Source organism: Mustela putorius, unplaced genomic scaffold, assembly GCF_011764305.1.
Source record: "Mustela putorius furo isolate JIRA1106 unplaced genomic scaffold, ASM1176430v1.1 tig00000813_pilon_pilon_pilon, whole genome shotgun sequence".
NCBI classification, from domain to species: Eukaryota; Metazoa; Chordata; class Mammalia; order Carnivora; family Mustelidae; genus Mustela; species Mustela putorius.
In genome coordinates, this window is record NW_025421485.1 from 466,931 (window position 1) to 487,093 (window position 20,163).

A 20,163-nucleotide genomic window follows, 5' to 3' on the forward strand; every position below is an offset into this window, starting at 1 on the left:
AGCTCTTAACTCTGATGATTTGTTCAGCCTATTGGAGATGAGTTATATCCATTTTGTCAACTCTCCATCATCCAAAGAACCCATCTCACCTTCAGCCAGAACGTCAGTTAACTGGAGACACATCAGCACCCAATGCATGCACTCAAGAGGCATGTGAAGCATCTGTATCACAGGTTCCAAGGAATGCTTCAGGCTGAGGACACCATCAGCCTAATTTCCACCCTCTTTGGTGAAGCTAGCTGCCCCTCGTGCTTTCGAGCTCCAGCCAAGTTAATCATTCCTTCTCAAATGAGGCATCCTCACTTTTGCTCCTCATTAGAATGTCTTCTCCTTATACTAATTATGAGAAACAAATCTATGCACATAACATACTCAGTTAGTTGCCTACAGCACCATGTCATTCTCGTCCTTCTTTATAAAGGAATCCGAATTATTTCCAAAAAGTCATCCTTCCCAAATCTACCTCACCCCAGGTCCAAGAATAAATCCTGACAGGTACAAGCCAATCAGGTACTCTCCCTTCCATTGCCAGAGGTACGTTTAGTTTTGGACCTGTGATGTGATTCTGGAAAATGACCCATAAGGGAAAATCTGCTGGTGGAATTCTGGGAATGTTCTCTTTGCTCCTAAGAAGGGGGCAGGAAAAGAGAAGGTCCTGTTTTTCCTCTAGGTTTTTGGGTCCTGCGTGGATTTGGGTCCTGGAACTGCTGCCAACCAGAGCTCAGAGGAAGACACAGCTGAGAGACACTGCAGAGAAGCAGACCTGGAGCCCTGACACAAAAGATCAATGAAGTTGTTCTTACAAGGCATCTTTATTATACGGACCGTTGCTTTGCTATCGAAGGTGGTTAGCATCAGGATGTCCTGCTCCCGATGAAGGTTTGCCTCCCCTCTTCCCAAATACTCAAGGTTTCTCTAACCTTAGAGTCCTGGTGCAACTGCTCCAGCAGGCAGCCCCATCAGTCATCACTGGACTTACCCCTCTGGGCCTTATTCCATTTTTATGGCATTATGCCCCACCCAGCATTTCCACCAGCCACGCTGAAAGTCCTAGAGAGAGTATGCAGTTTATGGTCTATGTTTCTTGTAACAGCACCCATCCTCAAGGAAATCGGTTCAGTCAAGCCTGAAAGCTTCTATTAAAACCATCCCCTAAGCCAATGGCTAATTGCACACTTCCCGGTCTTACAGTTCTGTAACCTAGGAAGGCATCTCAGTGATTCTTCACATGATAAGTAACATTTGTTCCAAGACATTACCATCTGCACCTATGTAGAGAAGTAGCTAACAGTTTAAAATCTTCTACCATGGATCAATCACCTCATTATAAATGGGTGAATCCAGTAGACAAAGCCACTTACTTTCTTTTCAAAGACACGATTGGTTATTTTTCTCTTAAATATGTGAATTGGAAATTATAAAACCTACTCCAACGTGGTGACAATTGAACAAAATAATGTATGCAAAACCCTGGCTCAGTGCGTGGCGTATAGTCAGATATCAATGAATAGCAGGGGTTCTAAAGAATGGATGGCACCTGAATAGTACACGCTAGACCAAATCTCGCCAAATCAATTGAAAAGGAGAACCAGTTCAAAGGGATTACTACTCAGCAATGAGCTATCCAGGCCTTTGCTAAGAACAGAGAGTAATTGTGCAGAGTGACCAAAGTCTTAATAGGACACATGAAAGGCTGACATGGATCATTGTCCTTATTCTTTACAGCTCTAAGTGGAGGTTTTATCCTGTTATGATAAGGTAATACAATAAAATGCCTATAACTTGGAAAGCAATTTTTTTCTTCCAGTAAGGGGCAGAATGGAAATATTTCATTGTTTTCCTCTGCTGAAAGCAATGACTTTCCCATGGATGGTTTGTACTCTTCATTCTCCCAAATAGAAATTTCTTTGAGCAAAAGAAGTCAAGAGAATGAACTGAGTCAGATGAAACTCAACACTGCTAACCATAAGTGGTGCACTTGCCCAGCCTTTGAAGTTCCAAAGGAGTGAGAAGCCTTGGAAACTTCTCTTTCTCGGTCCAAAAAAAATTAGAAGTTAGTGCTGGTATTGAATTCAGTCCTGTGACCAGAGTTCCAAACTTCCTTCCCTCTCCTCCACTAAAAGCAAGTTCATGATGACCCAATTTTAGACTGGAAAGAATTGTTTCAATGGATTTGGTTGAGGATGGCATGCCAGAGACCAAGACTGGAGTTTAAGTTTGATTCCCACTAAATCTTATCATCTCTCACAGAACAAATGCTTAAACTTCAGATTGAACAAACAGCCCACAGGCAAAGGGGACCATGGGTCACACTGGTCAAGGAGACTTGGACAAGAGTGTGGGGGCTCGCATAATGCTTGACTGTGACTCTTCAGAGACTCTAAACAACATATCCCAGGATGCCTAACCACACCTTCTCAGGGAAGCCTTGTAAATTAAACTGTTGTTGCTCTGATCTGCATTTTCTCTTCACAAGGCCAGTGTGACACTTACTGTTTAATCACCAAGTTTAATGAATTTAGAAATGGTAGGTCTCAAAAGGAATGGAAACAAAATTAGAAACATTCTGAAATATTCATAAACTTTAGATGTTTCTCTTTAGCTATATTACTCTGAATGTTTTACGGCAGTGAATTAGTCACTGCAGGCTGAGAGAGAGGAGAGAAAATATGTTAGTGTTTTTTTCCATTGAGTAATATTTAAATACACTGAAGATCCTTAAATATGTGTGTATGCCGGCATATTTCTGAATCAGTTGTTCAAGGGACCACTTAAAAAAATCTAAAGAATAAAAAACTATTAAGAACATACTGGACAAAAATATTTGGGGGCCCCATGGAGATAAAGGATATATTCAATTTATGGACTCATCACACTTTATAACCAAATTGGGTAATACCTACAGCTGAGAAGGAATATTACCAAACCCTTCTATGGTGGTGTTTCTTACCTTCTATTCACAAAGAAAAGTGTTGGGGTAAGGCTTAAACTTTATTACTGATAACAGTTCATGAAAGAGTTTGATGAGTTTGAGTCTCTAGTGCACAATTCAAAACTTAGAAAATTCACGAATATTTTGTTCTTACTGTGATAATTTCGATCAACCACCATGGCTCAAAACAAGACTCCTATGGGAGTCTTTCCTAAAACCATAATGTTAAATCCAACCCCATTTGTTACATACAGCACTCCTTCTCAATGGGGTTGTGATGGTACTTTTATTATACACTGCCATCTGCTTCGAGGTGAGAGCTTCTTCCCATTAAAATGTTAGTTGAGTCTTGTACCAGTATCTCACATTTAATCCCTTCTAATGATTTAGTAGCTTTCAGAGGTTTACTATCTGGGAAAAAAAAAAATTCCTCCACAGTCTTTTACTTAAAGACAATTTAAAAGACAACAAACAATTAAATTATTTGTTTATCTTCCAGATGAATGGCCAAATTGTTTTATCAAGATTTTTTAAATCTTTATGTTATATTTGACATTGGTATTATAGTCAAGCTATAGATCAGTTTTCAAAATGTTCATATATTCATGATATGTAGTCTTACTTTTAAGGGATATCATACATACATTTTTCCCCATTTCTTTGGGTCTTCTTTATTATCAGTCAGCAAAATTTTCTTTTTGTTTTGCACATGTCTTATTTAAGTATTTTATATTATCTTGTTTACAAATACATTAAGTTCTTATAACATCCGTTTGTTGCTTAAAGACAGGATTTTCATATTAAATTAGATCACTTGCCTTTTATTGAACTCTTAATAACTTAAAAGAATTAGCATTGATTATCTTTGATTTTCTAGGTGAGTATTGTATTGCAGTCAATGAAAGCACTGTGCCCCTCTATGTTCTTCCCCTTAATCCTGCTCCGTGCACCATCCTGCTACTGGGACCTACCCACTCCTCTTTCTCCTTGCCCAAGGTCCTGTCAATGCCCACCTCACTGAGACCACAGCTTCCTGACACATTGACCCACCTTCTCCAGCAGCCTTCTAGTCTACCTTCAGCCCTGGCCTAGACGATCTTTTCAACATGAAACGACCATGCCTACCTGGATTCCCTAAAAACAGCATCTTTATGTTTCTCTCATGAGAAAGACACAGCTCCCATCACAGCTTACCATCTGTAGCAACTGATCCTTACTACCCCATCAGCCTCAAACCACACTACCCTCCACCGGCTTCGGCTCCTTCTGTAATACGACATTTCCTCCTCACCGTATCAGGTTCTCCTCTTCACTTTGCAAACCCAACATCTTTCCTCCTGTGCTCTATATTCACTTCCTCAGGGAAAACTTTTCTCTGTGTCAAATGTGCAAATTATGTATGTTCAAAGCACCCATGAGCTCTCCTTGTGACATTTACCACTAATATGATTTTATGTATTGTGTGGGACTCATGAATAGCTACAGAGCCCTCTTACAGACTACAGGCTCCATGAAGCCAGGCACCAAATCACCATTTTGTCTCTGATATTTAGCACAATATCTGGCAATTATAAACCAGATTGATTAAACCTAATGTGCAACGTGGGCCAAAAGGTTATGTAAAAATTATGAGAGAAGGCATTCTCATTCTTTCCGATTTCAGATAGTATGCCTTACCATTTGGTATGTTTGCAGTTGGCTGCCGATTTTAACATACTTTTTATCACAGGAAGGAAATTTTCTTCAGTTCCTATCATTGTCTCGCCACATGGGTGAAGGGGGAGCTCCAGCTTGGGCCACTACTCTGGGCCTTCTCTGTCCCCAGTTATAATGCTTTGCTTCGAACATGTACCTACTCAGGAGTTAGCCTTCTGCTGCCAACTCCTTTCTGCCACTTGTCTTTCATTTTCTAAGAATCAGACTCTTTCACCAGATTATAAATGGAAGCTTCTGATGGGGAGAGTAGAGAACAGAAATGCTGGAAAAAAAAAAAAAGTTGCTTGTTTTGAAGTGGTTTACGTCAAAACAAGGCATCAGAAAAATAGGTGTGCAGAACTGTAGGGCGCAGCCATTGAGGGTTCAGACCCTCATGGCACAACCTGCAGAGAGAAGCATGGCAGCTCCCTCCCTTCTCCCCAGACCTTGCATTGATCTCTTTCAGAGGCAACCTCTGCCAATTATCAATCAGGATCCTCAGTGTATCTGTTAGTGTTGTAGCTGGTGGAATTTCTTCGCAGAGTCTGATGGGCGTTCTAGAGCCTTTTTAATGTGAGATTATGAGAAACTAAAGAGATGCAGTTAGGTAACCTTTTCAAGTAGGAGTTTTATAATGGTTTCTAAAACCGTGACTGGCTCCCTTAAGTGTGTGGTGGAAGGGGAGGAACCCAGAGATTGGCTCTCAAATCACCAATAGATGCTCTCCAAAGAATAGGCATTGTTGAAGGAAAAAGAGAAAGAATGAAATCTCTGGAAACCTGAGGCATGAGCCTTGGAAGAAATGACAAGGAGAAGACTGGCAACCTAAACAACTATTGAACTCTGGGATTCTTTCATTTTCTTTCTTTCTTTCTTTCTTTCTTTCTTTCTTTCTTTCTTTCTTTCTCTCTTTAATAGAGAGATCACGTGTGTAGTCAGGGGAGGGGGGCATAGAAGGGCAGGGGAAAGGAGAGAATCTTAAGCAGACTCTGTGCTGAACACAAAACCCAATGCGGAGCTCAAGCTCACAACCCTGAGATCATGGCCTCAGCCAAAATCAAGAGTTAGAGGCTTAACCAACTGAGCCACCTAGGCCCCTTGGCTCTGGGATTCTTCCAATCAGGGACTAAAATATATCCTAAAACTTTCTCTTTTCTGAGACTTATCAGTTGCTCATTTATGGAAAGTAAATATACAGACTTGGTTCATGAGGAAGAATGTCTACTGTTTATTCAGGTAAAACTCTTGTTTCATCCGACCACTATAAAGCTATGTTCCTAGATAATACTATGTTGGCCCTCATCTTCATCAGTCCTACAAAGAATGCTTTGGCATTATAACACTGTGCAACACCAAGGGATTTTACACTCCTTCCGCTATATTTATTGCAAAAACTTATGGTGGACTTGATTTGGAACAGCAGTGAATTGTCCTATAGGACCCTTAGGGAGAACTTTATCTTTATTTCATTTCTAGCATTTTTCCTGAGCACTTGATGTATGTTCATCAGGTGTGATGGAATTGTATAACTGATCACACTTTTCTCTCCACTTGCTACTAGGCAATTCAAACTCTAAGTTTGCAGGTCAACATAAGTCACCATGTAGGACATTAGAACATACAACTGGAGATCAATGTTACTCTTCTAATTTTGCAAGGTTTGTTGTGTTAACATGTGCCATTAAGAGTACCTTCTTTTCTAAACTTGTTCTATTATTTCATTCTTTGTAAACTACCACTGACCTTCTGGGAAAGGGCTAAATATAAATAAAAAGTTAAGAATTGTTACATTTGGAGAGCTTTACATTATAACCTCAACTAGAAGTGGAACTTAGTCAATGCCAGGAAACAACATATAAAAAGAGGAGATAACATCCAAATGCACACAGACTCATGGCTTCCAAAGGGTGGAATTTAAAGGAAGACACATTTGAGCTCAGTGAAAGGTAACCTACTTAATTTGGCATGTCTGATGGTGCACATTCTGTGATGTTGTGGGAAGAGGTATATCATTCATCAAGCTACACATCCACAGAGTAGGGTTGCCTCGAAGAGTTTCAGCCTTGGGGACAGATTGTATTCATAGAATCAGAGGACCAGAGATTCCATACACTCTAACATCTTACTTGACCTTGTCAGTACCTCCATTTTTTTTTTTATAGGCTATGCATGTTTTTAATGGTCTATTTCTTGGTTCTGCCCCTTGCTAATTATATAATACTGGACAAAAACACTCTACCTTTCAGAAACCACAGTTCCTCCTCTGCAAACTAGATCTATAAACACTTCCTTGGTTGCTGTAGCTCATGAAGTAATTCATCTAGAAGGTCTGGAACATAGTAATGAGTCAATAGATACCAGATGAACTGAAGAAGACCAGAGCATGATTCGGTTGCCCTTGGGCATCTCAGTACCTGCCATCTGCCCTTCTCCAATGCCATGCTTTTGCACAACAAGATTGGTCACTCAGCTCATGGTGGGTAATGACGTTGCTCCAGACCTTCTAACCCTCAAGTGTTAAACACGTGTTGGCTCTAACATAAAAGTGGTTAGTAAATAGTGTTTAGTTGTCTTGGAGTTTACTAATTAGATGATATTTCAGAGATTGGCATGAGCTTTCATTCATCCCCTGTTTCTTACTTAACTACCTTAAACTGGTCCATCAATGAATAAAAGCATGCATGTGTGTGGTTTCATTTGCTCCTAAGCTCACTCTTGAAAGAATAGACACCTCTATTTCCACTAAACAGATAAGGAAATCAAGGTGCCAAGGGGTTAAGTAACTTGCCCAATGTATAGACTTCACAATACTAGAGACATACCTCCAAATCCTTTCTCCTGACTCCAAATGCATGCATTCCCCACTCTAGGAGAGCTCAAATCCTTGCATAGATCATGGAACACCATGAGATTACAGGAAGTCTTCCCCAGTCAGAAACAACCTACAAATTCCTTCCTAAGGCTTTCAAACATTGTTCAGGAATGAGCGGTCCCTGGGATAAATAACATTACTTGCCAGCCTCCCTGAGATGGTACAACATGTTTCAGACCTTTACATCACGTCTGTAGGATTATCTTCCCCTCTGTTCTGTAAAAATAGTCCCTGCACTCATTACTGCCGCGCCACAGCACATGATACCCCTTATCAGGGACAAGCAGGGAGCCCCACTCAGCCACATGCCCTGTGAACCTCTGACCGCTGGTCAGCGGCACACAAGCCAAAACATCCTGGACTGTTCTGGGACTGCCTCTTCCTGACGTTCTTCCTAGTCTATCTCTTGCTACCAGTGTTTTCTTTTTAAGAGTCAAGAACATTATTAATCATCTGAATCTATCACGGCCTCATAGTTAAGGATTCATGCCTTGGACAAATGTTTGTTGAGTACCTGCCCTGAGTCAGTCTTCGCTCGTAGCACACGGGATAAATCAATGATCAGAAGAGACAGTGATCCCTCTGCTAGCCAAACTTCTACTCCAGCAAAGGGAAATGGACAATCAACAACAGACATAACAACGTAACAAATAAATGAAGGATATACTATATTAGAAGGGGGCAGTGCTATGTGGGAAAAAGAGGACAGGAGAAGAAGAATGCTGAAAGGGGCAGTTTTCCATTTTAAATAATAAGGTGGTTGAACAGGTACTATATGAGTAAAGATACCCATCTAGGGAAAGAAATCTCTAGGCAGAGGAGACAGCCTGTGCAAGAGTCCCGTGGTATAAGAATGTGTGGCATGTTCAAGGCACTGAAGAAGGCCAGAATGGCTAGAGCAGAGTTTGAGCGGTGTAGAGGAGCAGGAGATGGGGTCAGAGAGCCAGAGCCAGGTGGGGTAGGATGGGGTCACATGTAGCTCTACCAAACCTTTTAAAGACTTTCAGCTTTTACTCTGAGGAAGTGGAAAGCCATCACAGAGGACAATGGAAAGGAAGAATATAAACTGACCTATTTTAGAAGGAGTCACAGACCACTCTGTCAAGAATAGACTGAAGACATGAGGAGAGCCCAAAGCACAAGTGGAGTAATGAGTTAGGGGACAATTGCAGTAACCCAGATGAGAAGCAATGGCTGGAGTCCAGCTGGTGGCAGTGGAGGAGACCATGTGGTGGGCATTCTCCCCTAGAGAACTGGATATAAACTGTGGAAGAAGAGTTCTGAGGCTTACACTATTGGTAGTAGTGCCCCATCTCCTGTGGGATGGAAGGAGTGTTATTAAAATGTCCACTTTGGCTATGTTGATTGTGAGCTGTCTAACTGACGGGTGTGCATTCTGTCGAGAAAGATCTGGGGTAGAGATTAAAACTGGGGAGTCTTCAGGATAGAGACCTTGTTTAAAGCCATGAGATCATTGACAGTATCAGAGGAGTGAGTGAAGAGAGGACAGGAGATGGGTCAAGGACGAAAGCCTGGACTTGCCAACAGAAGACTTCAGGAGAAGCAGAAGAATTGGGGACGGGGCTGAGAAGGAGCAGCCGGTGAGGTGGGAGACGGGGTGCAAAGGTGCCGAGTCTGGGGTCAAGTTAAGAAGATGAGGGAGGAGGTGGAGATGACTGAAAACCTCAGCTGCTGCTGGGATGTCAAGCAAGACGAGGACCAAGAACTGACCATCAGATTCTCCAAACTTGACACCATTGGTAACTTGACCAGACCAGTTCTGATGTGAGGTAAGTTGAAGGAGGGCACCTGGGTGGGCTCAGTCAGCTAAGCATCGACTCTTGATTTTGGCACAGGTCATGATCTTGGGGCCAGGAGATCAAGTCCCGCTTTGGGCTCTGGACTGAATGTAGAGCCTGCTTGAGATTCTCTCTCCCTCTCTGTCTGCCCTGCTCTCTCACGCTCTCTCTCTCTCTCAAAATCAATAAATAATTTAAAAAAAAAAAAAAAGGGGGGGAGAGAATGGCCTAAGCAAAAGTAGTGTTGGCAACTCTTTTGAAAAGTTGCCCTGCCAAGAAGTACTACAAAATGGGTGTTAACCAACAGAGTAGGAGGAGTAGGGAGGAGCATTTTTTGGGTTTTGTTTTCTAAGATGGGAGGAAGAACAGCCTGTTGGTATCCCAGTGAAATGATCTAGTAGAGAATGCAGTATTGATGTCAGGGGAGGAATTCGAACCATGGCCTTGAGTGTACAAGAGTGGATGGGCTCTAGTGCCCACAGCTCATCTGTAATAAGGGGTTCTAAGAACATAGGACTGGAGTTAGTAAGTTCTCCTCCACTGAGCCAGACAGCAATGATTTTATGCTTTGCAGGCCATATGTTTTCTTTTACAATGACTCCGCTCCTTTAATATAGCTCTAAAGTGGCCACAGACTACATGTAAACAAATGGGTAGGGCCGTTCCCATACAAATTTCCTTCCCCATAAGGTGGTTTGGATGGGCCGTCCTTGGCTGACTCCTGGTCGAATCTATCATCCTGTCTGTTCTCCACTTCTGAATTCAAACTGGTGGCGAGCTGGAAGACGGGGCTCACATGGAGACAGCAGTCCTTGTACACTTCGGAGATGAAATAAGAACCAAAAACCTACTTCTACAGAGATCCAGCAAAGTGTAATAACTCGATTATAGACCTTGACAGCGGGGGATGAACCACCTCTGTCAAACCACCATCTAGCCCCAGGCCCGCACATGGCATAGTAGGTGCTCAGGGACTGTGGATTCCCAGAACAGATCACAAATATTTCTCTCCCTCCCTCCCTCCTATCCCCCTTGTTTTGCAACTAAATAGACCTCCCTGCAGCCCCTTGAGAGGCAGCAAAGAGAGGAGAAGATCTGAAACCAAAGAGCAATTGCTTTTCAGTGTTGATTGGTTAGGAAGCAGTGAGGGAATGCACAAATTCACTACCCCTGGAGACAGAGTGGAGGAGAAAGTTTGCTGATGGCAGAGCAGTAGATCCTCTTTAGAATGGGGGATTTGATGACAGTGGTGATGATGATGGAGAAAATGGAGCTCCCAAAGCCATGCTTCCCTCCCAGTGAGAGGCAGCCCTATACAAGAGAGCAGGAATCAGGTCTGGGTTTGAATTCCAGCACCCCCACACCCAAGATATGAGCTGCTCACCTGTGAACTAATCACTTTGTCTTTCCCAAAAGATCTCGGCTTCCTCATATATAATGGGAAAAATACAGAATCCTTACATACCCAAGAGCATCTTGGGGAGGAACAAATGAGCTCATGGGTAACAATGGAAAACAGTGTGTGTACCAGGGTCACAATCGGCGTTAATTTCTGCCCTCCCAGATGCTCCTCATTGTGTCTTTCATAGGATCTCATCCCCCCCTGGAGACTTTTGTCTTTGACAAAGAGAGACTGACCAAAAGTTACTTGATTAAAATACAATAGTACAGCCTCCCTATCCTACCCCTCTTGTACATCACTGCCCTACGTGCTTGCCTGGTCTTCTAGCTGGTCACTCACTTCTCACCAGCCTCCACCTGCAGCCACATCCCAGCTCTGAGCATCCGTGGTCAGTGCGTGTGGGGGGGGAGCTTGCCGCCATCAAGGTCCTGACAACCCTCTTCTAGAGTCCCTTTCATGAGCACTTATGGACCTTCCTATTTTATGCTTAACACAGAAATCCTCATCTGGTGCAAAAAGCCCCCTGTGTTGCCCAGCCACAAATATCAGCCCACTGGTACTGCCCCAGGCTAAGGTCCCCTGGTCTTAGGGGACTATACACTCTTCCCAAAAGGAACCAAACTCATTCCCTGGGCTTTTCTATTCAGGAAACTATTCCCCACAAGCCCCAGCTCATTCGCCTTCCCTTCTGGGAGCATTCATTGTGTTATGGCTGTAGCCAAAGTACTATTTCCAATCCCATTCCTACAGCAGAGAAAACTTCCATTGTATATTTCATGTTCTTCCCTCCACTCTCCAGATTCCCTTGCAACAAGCGTGGACCACTTCAACAGCTCAGGTCAGAGTGAGCAGAAGTAGTAATTTGTATGACCTCTGGCATAAAGTTGTTTCAATTTACGTGCCTCTTCTGTTCCTCTCTTCTCAGGTCATGAGACCCTTAGATACAACAGTCCCCTCAGTAGGTCCATGAGGTTACAAATAGGATGTCCACCCCCATCTGATGTCATCTGAATGGGAAATAATCCTTACTGTGTTAAACCATTGCAACTTGCAAGTGTGACACTTGGGACAGCTAATAATAATCATCCTGACCAATCCATCTTCCAACTTAGACTCAATGAGCAGCATGTCTTCAAACACTGTCTCTTACCACACCTGTAAACATGTTCAGAAAAATCCTCATTTGCAAAAAATGTAGGATAATTATGCCTGCTTCTGTAAACAAGAACCACCAGAAGAAGACCTTCCCATATTATAGAAAAAGAAGTTTCAAACTCCCGGGTTACAACTAGATCAACAACTGTCACAAATAAAGTTGGATTCTTGATCACAGAGCAACACACACACACACACACACACACAGGCTAAGTTCTGGTGGAGGAACTTCTGTAATGCTAAACTCGAAGGACCAAAATACAACTCTCATTCTCCGTAGTCAGATCCTCTACGAGGCGATAATGATCCTGTTTAACTGCCTTATTGGTGCCTTATTGCCTTTGTCCTGGAAAGTGGTCAGGAACGTCTCCCCTTTTGATGTGCTTCCCCAGCAGCTGCACCACATGGGGACTCTAGCCCTTCCTCAGACCCACTGGATGGCGAAGGATTCTGCGCAAATGCTAAGTAACAAGAAAAAGGGAGGAAGTGACCTGCGTAGCCCCCCCCCCCACCAGAAATGGTGTTCCCTGCAACCACATCCTCAAAGTGCCACCAGGAAGCACAGCCATTTACTTAGCACCTACCTTGTATCGGGCACGTCGCAAAAAAAGCTTTTCTTCCTCCCCAAACCTCCACTGCAACTCTACAAATTGGCCATGCTATCACCATTGTCAATTAAAGGGCACCGAGTCTCAGAGAGGCTTAAAAACTGAGACCTGTCACACCCCAAAGCCGTGCTTTTTCCATGACATCATGGGTCTTTTCAGATGTCGTTGCCACTAGCCAGATGCCTCCAAGACATTTGGCTGTTGGCCAGTCGAAGAAGGGAGCGGGGCCGGGACAGGACCTCGAGCCTCTTGAGCACCTACTAAGTGCCAGGCCTTCGGCTGAGGCTTCTCCCAGCTCACCCTGTCGCCTGACCTTGCTCCTGGGACCCAGATCCCCAAGGCCCCTTTCCAGGTCACACGCGCCTCCTTTATTCGCAGGAGAGCTGCCACTGAACTCCCTTTTAATGAAATATTTTGGACCACTCCATCAGTTGTTTGGGTTCAATGAGAAATTGATGCCTCTTTATTCAAAGCTCTGTCAGAAGCTTGGAAAACATCACGCTACTTTGAAAAATGAGGGTTTTTTAAGATTTAAAAAAAAAAAAAAAAAAAAGCCCCATGATTTGAGAACTTCTCTGGCTGCCAGTTGGCCCGGCTCCTTCCTGGGGAACCTGGCGCCACAGGCCAATCGGGAGCCACGGTGGCAATAAAGGCACCCCTCCCCCCCTCCGTGGCTGCTTTCAAGAGTGATTAGCGGGGAGGGATTCATAAGCCTGGGTTTTGTGCGGTTTTGTTTTGGGGGGTTTCTTTTTTTTTTCCCCTTGCACTTGGAGAATAAGTTAATTATGATTGGTTAAAATTTGTGTGTTTTTGCTTTTATCCCTGCACCACAATTAGAGCCCCTGACAGCCTCCTGGCCCTCAGAAATCCCAGCTGGTATAATAATTGATAACCGTGGTTATGAATAGATTGGACGCAAGGCCCTAAAAGAATGCCCAGCCACTTCAGAGGGTCATTTATAGCGTGCTGAAGGGAAAAGAGAATTTCAGGCCGGGAAAGCTGAGAAACAGAACGAGTTTTTATCAGTTTCCTTGACACTGGCAGATCAAAGCCTGGGCTGCCCTCTCTGAGGCTTACAGATAATGGGGTGGCAGCTAATTCATTCTGCGGCTGGAGCTGAGGCCTATTCAGAAGGGAAAACCAGGGAGTTTTCATGTTGCTGCTTTGTAGTCTTTATCACGGTACCCATGCAAGAATCACCTTTTTATTTTAATGAGACATTTGAAAAGTATTTGATTCCCTCTGGCTAGGGGCTCCTTCCCCCGGCGGAGACAGTAAGAAAGAGTCGCCCAGCGGAGCCTCATTTTCTGAAAGCCATCGTATCTGCATTCCAGCCACCGCACCCCCCCACCCCCGGACTTGTCAGTTTAATAATTTCAGCACAAGCAAAGCCGGGCAAGTGGGAAAGGGACAGGGGGACAGGACACATTTGCTGTTAAACCCAAACCACTTTCACTTGCCTTTTTGTTTTTTGGCTGGAAAGGAGGTTGGACAGCAAAGATGCAAATTCGAATCCTTACCGCACTGTACTGTGTGCGTGCGGCTTGGGGACAGGCCAGATGTCCCTGTAGAGCCGCCTCTTCTTCCTCGGGGAGGTGGAAATCATAGCCCCCGTGTCATATGGGGAAGGAAGCTCGGTGCTGCGCGCCATCCGAGCTACTCAAAATGTCTGAAGCAGGGGACGCAGCGCGCACCCTGTGGCTGAGAGAATGAGTGGGTTGTGTCCTCGGAGCTTCACCGAACTCCCCTCACTGTGTGGAGCGGGTATTTTTGATAGGACTTGCGAGACATCCCTGGGGGCGGGATTGCCTCCCCCCCCACCCCGCCCCGCCCCACCAGTTTATCGGTTGAAGGCCTCACCTCGGTGGCTCAGATACAAATGTCTTCGCAGATCGAACATTTAAAGAGGCAACCGAGTTAGAAGGAAGGCGTTGGGATGGCCGCTAACGCAACAGGAAGAGGAGATGAGGACGCAGACACGCACAGAGGAAGACCGCGTGACACACAGGCAGAAGAAGGCGGCCGTCTATGAGCCAGGGAAAGAGGCCTCAGGAGACACCAGCCCCGTGGACGCCTGGATCTCAAGACAGGGAGGAAATCCGTTTCTGTCAAGGACGCCACCTGGTCTGTGGTACCTTGTGATAGCAGCTCTCGCAAAGTCATACAAGCATCTGCGATGTTCTCATCTTCCGTTGACAAACCCCAACCCTGAGAGTTTTTTTAGGTTTAAGGGACTTCTCTCTTTTTTGGCAGAAAGGATGTGAGGGCTGCTGCAGACAGTGGGCCTTGGCCCTGTCTTGAAGGCTTTGGGGCTATTGCAATGTTCTCCCTGGGTCTCGCTTCTCTCATCTAGAAAATCAGGCAGCCTCGTGAAAAGTCTCTTATAACAGAAATGATGCTCACATACTTGCCATTGTTGCCAGAAGATGCCCGGCTGACAGGTGGTGGCACACAGGTTCACCCAGCCTCCCATCCCCCAGCCTACGGCTTCTCTTCTCCACTCACGTCACAGGTGCTCAAGACACCAAGCTTGTCACTGCCTGAGAGCAACTTCGAACCATAAGACCCCACGTAAGCTACATAGACCCAATGTCTGCTTAGGTTTCAGGAAAGGGGGAAAGCCCAGGAGAACTGCCAAGCATCTGGGAGCCCGGTCATCCGTTGTTGCTCTTGGACAAGTCCCTGGTAAACCCCATCCTACTCTAGTTGGGCCTGGCAGCCCGCCAAGCCCCATGGGTGACCCCTTGTCCCACCCCAGGAGAAGAATACAGTCTGGCACCGGTGACAGCATCATCCCTGTGTAGCTGTGATCTAATTTGTCATAAATAGATCATCCATTCTGGAAAGTACCACTGAGAGGGAGCTGCATATCAGAACCCAGATACTGCCTTCACTGAAGGTCTCACTCAGGAAGGATCTCAGGCTCCCAAAGAATCTGATCTCAGGGTCCCCACTCCCGAAAGCCCCTTTGCTCTACTTTTCTCCACCTGGGACCTGACCACAGCATGCCTGGCTCTTGGCAGGCCACGGACCCGCCAGTCTGTCCGGAGAGGGGCAGAGAGGCAAGTACTCTGTGATCTGAAGCCACCAGCCTGGCTCGCTTCCACCCATCAAATGACAACTAAATGGGAACACACCCATATCCAGTGCCTTTTCTTTATCATCCACACGAGTCTGGTGGTTTGCTGTGTGGGGAATCAGCTCACAGTAAATATTTAGGAAATGAGCTTATTTTCTCATAAGTGTGCACAGAGATGTGCAACAGTTTCCTGGCATTTTCGGTTTGACTGGCAGACCCAACTAAGGAAATCAAGATACACTAAAGCCGTTTACCAGGAGGGACACACGATGATTCAGAAGTAAATCTGACCTCATACATGAAGAGCATCACAGGGTCCCTGGAAAGTTTAGTTCTGCCTCAAAGATTAGAAATCGATCGCTGTGGCCCATGGCCACAGCCCCCCAACGGAGCTCTCTGCCTCCAGGCTCCAGTCTGCCCCTGACTCTACTTATGGGGTGCTCAGGAGAAAAACACACCCGATCACGTCATACTCCCAGCTTAACACCCATTTCCCTCAGAGAAAAACCAAACTTCTCAACGAGGCATCGCAAATTTCCACAGGACTGAGCCAACCCACACTCCCATCCTCGTCTGCTAACTCTCCGGGCTTTCGTCGCCTCCCCACGCACATCTCCCTGGATGTGCCTCACCCTGGATCTCCATGCAGTTGTTCTGTGTTTCCTCAGCCCAGAGTGCAGTTACGTGCGTTCCCCGCCTGTCAAAATCCTGCTCGTATTGATGGCTCAGCTCAAATTCCACTTCCCATCTACAGTCCGTTCCAATCTCGTCAAGAGCTCGTGTCTCCTCTGCTTGTCTGAATTGTTCCATTCACCCCGGCATCAGCCATGTTTTGATGAGGCAAGGGGAGAAGATACATGGGGAAGGAGATAAAAGAAGCATGTAATGTGGATAGAAATGCTTTCCACGTGGGCTGTCTGGTTCCGTGCAGGACTCTTGAAGGACAACACCTCAATTGAATGTTTTCTTCCAGAGTTTTGACCCTGATCTGTTGGATGCTTAATCTTAGCAGAATCTCAATGACCGAGTCAAATTAATTAAAAGTACGAACGATTGATAAATAAATCAGAACATTAACCCATTCATTGATAGTATGAGAACTATCCACACTCAGATGCTGAGGGATTTGAAAGCTCTATTTGCCATGCCACACGGCCGGCATCATCCTTGAACCCTGGTACTGTAGAATTAAAATTATTTGCACATATGTGGTTTCGTTAGCCTAGACACAGAAGAGAAGTAGAATGACGTGGGAAGGATATTGCTTCTGAATTTAGGAGGTAAGTGTGTTAACTCTCTGAAAGGTGGTTTCCATAGCGAATTAGTGGCTGAGGACCCAGATGTAGATAATAGTTGGAAAATATTACATGGATTCTGACACTCCTCTCTCTTAACCTTGCTTTCCTATGTCTGTGGCCCTCCTGCTGGTACCTTCTTTTATATACTACCACCTCCTGAAATTATAAACAAGCAACACTTCTCATTGGCCTGGAAACACTCTGCTTCCTACTACGCATTGAGAATGTATTCAATCGCTCTTCAGAGTTTCAGGTGACCTCAGGAGAGTTACTGTTGGTAATAGAGTTATTTGTTAACAGACGATGTTGCCCAACCTTGACCGAGAGCTCTGTGAAGAAAGGGTTCCCATTATGTCTAGTCCATTCATTAGTTAGCTCAGTGCCTGGCATCAGACACGTGGTAAATCAACTTTTGAGTGAATGCGTCAGGGGAGGGATGTCTGGAGGGACGCATGGATACATGAAGCGATGGATGAGGAAGTAAATGTTGCTGGAATCCTGGTTCTCTCCTCGCTTGAGAAGGTGTTTCTGTTAGAAAACAAACAAACAAAAAACTTTGGATATGCAGCCGTGATGGATGCTGCAGCATTTTCCCCAGTAACAAAGTGGTTGGTTTAGAAAAATCCAGTCAATGCTTTTGCCGACATACCACCTAAAATCACCACCCAGTCACAAAATATCGGCTGTCCACTGTGGCCACGAAGCCGTGATTTGAATTGACGCAACAGATCTGTGAATCGAGAGCTGGTTGCTGTACTACAATTCCCAGGGTTGCAGGCATCGACACACAAGAAAACATACTAAAATTATCCAAAGCAGGAGTGATTCTGTCTCTGGAAACTCAGAAGGTCTCTCAGTCTCTCCCGTGATCTGACATTGGAATCCCGCAAATCAGCATGTGAATTCTGACTCAGCTCCTTAGCCGCGTGACCTCTGACCCAGCTTTACGTCTTTGACACTGGTTTCCTCATCTGTCAAACAAGGATAATCATTTCCGTCCTACAGAGCTGATGGGGTTAGTTCGAGGAGGATAACGTCCATAAAAGTTCATTGTATGGGATACAGTATTGAGGGAATGAGCATTTGTAGTGGACGTGTATTGTCTGCCCACATTGGTCCCCTCCTGGGGGGGGGGGGACGCTGCTGTCCCGCCCTGCGTGGTCCAGCTGCCCGCTGGGGAGCATCATCTCCTTACAGGTTCAGCCTGGAGTCCACCGTCAAAAGAGGGAGGGACTTGTGACCCAAGCTGGACCAGTCCGTGCCTTTGCTCAGGAAAGGAAGACAGGATAATAGATTCATTCCCTCTCTGATAATGACATTGAGCAATGGGAGGCCGAGGAGGACCAGTTGGCACAGTTTTGGCAAAACATGTAATACTAGTCAAAGCAGGTGGAGTACCTTTATCAAGAGAGGCCAGGACTAGGGGGCGAGGAAGCACAGCCTAGCCCCGCAGAGCCCACGCCCCAGGCTCCAGACACCCCCGAGGCCACGTCCCAGGCTCTGGACACCCCTGAGGCCACGTCCCAGGCTCCAGTCACCCATGAGGCCATGTCCCAGGCTCCAGACACCCCTGAGGCCATGTCCCAGGGACCGGACATCCCTGAGGTCACATCCCAGGCTCCAGACACCCCTGAGGCCACGTCCCAGGCACCGGACACCCCTGAGGACACATCCCAGGCTCTAGACACCCCTGAGGCCATGTCCCAGGCTCCAGACATCCCGCAGAGCCCACGTCCCAGGATCCAGACATCCCTGATGCAAAGCCTGTCCACTTTTCTTCCCAGGCTAGGTGAGAGGCACCACACATCCCCATCCAAGTGAAGCCAAGCTGAGTTCTCTCAGCCCACAAAAAAACATCACAGAGAAAAGGGGTCATTGATAATTCATCACTTACCCCTTCATTGCAAGCTGCAGGAAGCAAGGGACACTTACCAATTATTTCACTGCCGTGTTCCCTGGGACTGCACAGAGTGGGCACCCTGTGAACACTTGTTGACTACAGCATCATATTATTACGTTGATAACAGGCACTGGTAATATAAACAGCTCTAATTATTAACAAGCAGGATCTGGCAACTTTTAGAGAATGGCGGTATCCTTCTCGAAGTCTTCCTATTCCCACACAGAGCACGTGCATTTTCTTAATTCGATATGGTGTCATTTAAAAACAAGTAATTCAGGATGCCTGGGTGGCTCAGTGGGTTAAGCCTCTGCCTTCAGCTTGGGTCATGATCTCAGGGCCCTGGGATCGAGTCCCACATCAGAATCTCTGCTCAGCAGGGAGCCTGCTTCCTCCTATCTCTCTGCCTACTTGTGATCTCTCTGTCAAATAAATAAATAAAATCTTTAAAAAAATAATAAATAGGGGCACCTGGGTGGCTCAGTGGGTTAAGCCTCTGCCTTCAGCTCAGGTCATGATTCCAGGGTCCTGGGATCGAGCCCCGCATCAGGCTCTCTGCTCAGCAGGGAGCCTGCTTCCTCCTCTCTCTCTGCCTGCCTCTCTGCCTACATGTGATCTCTCTGTCAAATAAATAAACAAAAATCTTAAAAATAATAATAATAATAATAATAAATAAATAAAAACAAATAATTCAGGATAGCATTTGCAGGAATGGGGTGGCGCTCCGTAATTTCAAACTCAAATCTCCTCATAATCGAAGGGGATATATTGACTGATCACAGTGGTAAAAAATTTAAAAAAAAATTTTAATTTAAAAAAAATTTAAACAAAACAAAACCAAAAAAAAGTGGGCACTGGAATCAGAAGTCCTGGGACTGAAACCCAGATTTGCCTTTGGCAAGTTAAACTCTCAGTGTGTGAGTTCCCACAGCCATAAAATGGGTGTGACGAAATAGAGCGTGGGTTTTTGTTTTTTTTTTTAATTTTTTTAATTTTTAATTTTTAATTTTTTATAAACATAATATATTTTTATCCTCAAGGGTACCGATCTGTGAATCGCCAGTTTTACACATTTCACAGCACTCACCAAAGCACATACCCTCCCCAATGTCCGTAACCACCCCCCTTCGCCCAACCCCCCTCCCCCCAGCAACCCTCTGTTTGTTTTGTGAGATTAAGAGTCACTTATGGTTTGTCTCCCTCCCAATCCCACCTTGTTTTATTGATTCTTCTCCTACCCCCTTAACCCCCATGTTGCATCTCCACTTCCTCATATCAGGGAGATCATATGATAGTTGTCTTTCTCCGCTTGACTTATTTCGCTAAGCATGATACGCTAGAGTATGGTTTTTTGATTCAGTTAGATGATGAATATTAAAATGATTAGTACCTAGTAGGTGCTTAAGAAAATAGACTCTGCTGT